This window comes from Belonocnema kinseyi, chromosome 3 (assembly GCF_010883055.1).
Source record: "Belonocnema kinseyi isolate 2016_QV_RU_SX_M_011 chromosome 3, B_treatae_v1, whole genome shotgun sequence".
Taxonomy (NCBI): domain Eukaryota; kingdom Metazoa; phylum Arthropoda; class Insecta; order Hymenoptera; family Cynipidae; genus Belonocnema; species Belonocnema kinseyi.
Window position 1 is genome coordinate 65,386,810 of NC_046659.1, and position 4,551 is coordinate 65,391,360.

At 31.7% G+C, this 4,551-nt stretch overlaps 1 protein-coding gene across 2 annotated transcripts in view; it reads right to left on the minus strand.

The window, feature by feature from the left end:
• The window catches only part of LOC117168941 (zinc transporter ZIP11), a 152,810-nt gene that overhangs the window by 43,622 nt on the left and 104,637 nt on the right, over positions 1-4,551 (minus strand). The window lies entirely within an intron of this gene.

Here is a 4,551-nt window from a genome sequence, read left to right on the forward strand (position 1 = left end):
GTAATTCGAACGATAGTCATTCCGCGCGGTTTTAATTTTTAATACAAATCAGTTGAATTTAACCAAAAAGACGAAGTTTAAAAAAAATACATACATTTTCAACAAAATAATTTAAATTTGAAACCAAAAGAATTAATTTTCTAGCAAAAAGACGAATTGTTAACAAAGTACATGAATGCTCAATTAAATAGTTGAATTTGCAACTAAAATAGACAACTTTTCAAAGCAAAAAATTAATATTTGACAAGAACGATGAATCCTTAACTGCAAAAGTTACTTTTTAACAAAGTACTTCAACTTTGGACCAAATAGTTAAATTTTCTACCCAATTGCTGAATTAAAAAAAAAAGAGTTCATTTTTAACAGAAACATATTAATTTTTAACCAGACGCATTTAAGTGAAAAATTAGAAAACGGGGGAAAACTGTCAAGCTTAGTATAGACTAAGAATGTAGTTTAGTTTAAATAAACTTTCAAATTCGGACTACACGACGTTTTAAGGTCTACGCAACATTCTACGCCCTTAAGAAATGATAAAATTGTACGTTTGTAAAATTAAGAACATATTCTTACTACCACATTTTATTTTCTAAAAATAATTTTATTATGGTTATATAAGTTTTCGGAATTGAGGTCATTGAATAAAAAGAACAAATCTTGAATCTCATCCCTGAATGTAAATTACATGAAGTTTTAGACATTTTCAATAGTTATGATTCTAATCTCAAATTTACTTTTGAAAAAGAGGCAAATTACACACTTAATTTGTTAGACATTTCAGTTATCAGAACTAATAATGACACTCTTCTAACAAATTGGTATCACAAAGAAACTTGGCCTGACAGATAGTTACATTTCTTATCTCAACATCCTTGGTCTCAGAAAAAGGGAATGATTTTTGGACTTATTGATAGGGACATTAAATTATCTTCTCCACAATTTAGAAAACAGAATATTGAATTATTTAGACAAATTTTGACGGAAAATGCATATCAAACAATAAATTAATTAAAACCAGGATTGGTGATATTTATAACTCTAATAACAAAAAAGAAACACAATGATCTAAATCTTTTCACAGTAAAAACTTGGAGGTTTATTTTGTTGCAGGTAAAAGTATAACGGTGTTCACTGTACCTTGGTAGGGATTCAAATATCTCTCGAACTTGGGGTACGACATACCGAGTATGTAGGGTACGAAATACCTTAGAAAAGCTGAAGGTGTGTGGATTTCACTTTGTGAAACTAGGTTTCTAGTTATGAGCATGATTCAAATTACCCGGGGGGTGATTCCGATGCCATCTATTCTGGTTTATCGAAACTCTCTTTCTAACGCATGAATGTTTAGAATGTTTACTATATTTTTCAAGGAGGTTGAATGCTCAAGTTATAAATATAAATTTGCGTATTTTGTTGGCGGGAAATTCAAATCGATGTTCTGTTATTTCCATTTAAATAATTACGAAACAAACAGTATGAGAATTGAGTAAAAATTTACGTATCGACAAAAAATAAATTATTATTTAAATTGTATAGTTCTATAGCCCATAAATAATTGTAGATTCAGCTCTCGTATTTTTTATTTCTAATTTAAATAAGTTTTGTTTTAAATAAATGAAATGAAACTTATTATAAATAAAATAGTGTTAAAATGGTATCAGAATATTTAACTTTAATAATAAAGTAATGCTTAAAAAAGTATTTCAAACTTTCTAGATTAATGTCTAGTAATAGAACATTTTATCAAATAGTTTTTATTTTGATCAACTTGAATTTTTACGTTTTCCTAATGTTTTTTTTTTTAATGCAGCAAAATCTGAGGATGTTATTATTATGCGTATAGAAAGACCTTTTCATCTTAAATATTGAACGAATTCATGCTTGGGGAATTTATCATCCATATGCTCTACTTTTCTAGTAATCTTAACAGGCCTATGCTTTATTATGTATTCTTATTAAGGGACGAATTATTCAAGATAAAAAGTTATATTCTGAGCAAACACGGATATCTCTAGCATGCGCAGTAGTGATTCTTGTGTATTTTTAAATTGACGCATGGCCTTACATAACCTAAAAATACATAAGAATAACTACTGCGTATGCCAAAGATATCCGCGTTCTGCCACCACTGGGGTTGGGGTATCTCTCTCGCACAGCAACGTGATTGGTCTTTTCAATTTTGCTCCATAAATAGCTCTTTACTTCTGTATACATTTAAACTATCCAACCTTCATGTAGAGGGGAGCGGTAAACAGCCAATAGATTGCTGCGCGAGGGAGATAGCTTATCCCGCTAACTAATAGTCTGTCTCTCTTATTTTGCCAAAAACTCTATTGCCTGGTTCCCTCCAGTTATATATGCGCCAAGATTTCTAATATTAAGTATTGCAAGTTGTAACGTCAGTTACAAGAAAATATAACAATTTTATTATTCAATTTAATAGTTTTTGAAAAATAAAAATAATATCTAAATACACTTGCCGTGAAAAATAATTATTTTCCAAGTTATTATAAAAATAAGCTTTCGTCCCATGCATTTGCTACTTATTGTTTGGCCCTCAGCGTGCAGACATCTTGGATATACCCACCTAATTTGAAATACGTAGTGGGTCAATTTTAAAAAGTGCGAACAAGCCACCTTCTAAACTTCAATAACCATTACGTACAATTAGCAAAGCTGTCAAAATAATAAACAATACATTTAGACATGACTATTTAAAATCTTAAAAAGTATTTAAGAAGTTACGAACGAGAAGATTATGCGTCGAATTATGCGTCCATTTTTGGCTAGTTAGCGAGTTAATGAGCGATTAACGGGAGTCAACATAACCTCAAAGTTGAAGTTCAAGTATAGTGTGAAATATTGATCCAATTTATAACGATATCTTGTACTGACACAACTTATATTCAATTTCAATCCATAACTCATTCCTGTCCATTTATTTGGGAACTATGTGCATAAAAAACACGTCGCCGCTCGTCGCTCGTGAGCAGTCGAGGTATATTTTGCGCGCGAATACAAGTTTGAAATCAGCCAATCAGATTCACCGTTACAACAGAAACACGCAGAAACTAGATTTATTGCGAACAGAGTATACGGCTGGCTAACCAGAGGTTAAAAATTCATGGTGGAATGCGCCACAAGTTAATCGCGATTTAAAAAATTCCATGGTGGAATCGGTCCTAAGCAGCCCTGTGCATCTCTCCCTATTTCAGTTTTTAACTTGACCCCGCAACTGTCCTAAGTTTAGTAGTTCCTAATATCTCCAGCGCGACGCTAGTTGTCCCATCATTCCCTGTCTTTATATAGAAAGCAATGGGTCTGTATCACTTTTTTAAATTTTTTACTAAACAAGATGTTACTTCCATGCAAAAAATTTTTGAAATTAAAACAATGTTGCTTCTTTAACACTTCAAAACACTTTTCCAATCATTTTCTATGAATACTAAAGACAAAATATGATTTATATGGTCGTAGAATAATCCTGGAAAAGTGGAATATATGTTTGAAATTACCATGTGAATACTCTCGCTTATGAATATTATGAGGGATATAATGTATTTCCAATTGAATTTAACTAAATTTACATTTGAAACCATTTTATTTCATAATCAGTAAAAAATAAATAAATAAATTTCTTTTATTGCTCTCTTTTATCATTGTATCCTTTTAAGTCTTTAAAACAAAGATGTTAAAACATTGAATATATTTACATCTTGGACGTTTTATAAAATTATAATGTATATTTTTTTCCTCTGAATAATAGTTTTTTTCAACAATTTAAATTATTGAAAATAACATTTTGTTTATTAAAAAAAAGGGGTCGCTGCCATTGCTTACAATGCAAATACAGGGAGTGATGGGACAACTAGCGCCGCGCTGAAGATATTAGGAACTAGCAAACTTAGGACACTAAGGGATCGCCATTTTGTTTTCAGATGCACAAGGCTGGCCCTAAGTAATGATCACTTCATATCCCAAGTGATTGGGAATCTGTACCCTACATTACGGTGCAGCATTCGCGCCGCAAGGGTAATTTTTGTTGCAAGTATATGATACCCTGATATTGGTGCTTCATTAACACTTTCTTTTTTCTGTGTTACGGTAATCCCTTATATTTCTGGCATCACTCAAACGATTAGTTAAAGAAAGTAAAGATACAATTAGAGCAGAAGAAGAGATAAAAATACAAAACGACTTTGAAGGAAGCAGGAAACTACTTTATAAAAAAATGAAAGGAAACAAAAGTACAGAAATTGTTAACATGAGAAATAGTAGGGGGGAAATGGTATATGATGCAGATGGAATACTAGAGGCTTTCAGAGACTATTTTAGGAGACAATTCGGAGATGAAGCTATAGGACACCACAACTGCGATGTTGAACACGATGCGTTGGAAAACTCAATTGAAAAAGTCTGTGACACTGAGGTTAGGGATATAATTAAGACCTTGAAAAACGGTAAGGCTGCCGGGGTAGACGGTATTAACACTGAAATGCTTAAACACGGTGGCGAGTACATACCACATAGAGTTTGCGAATTGATAAATTT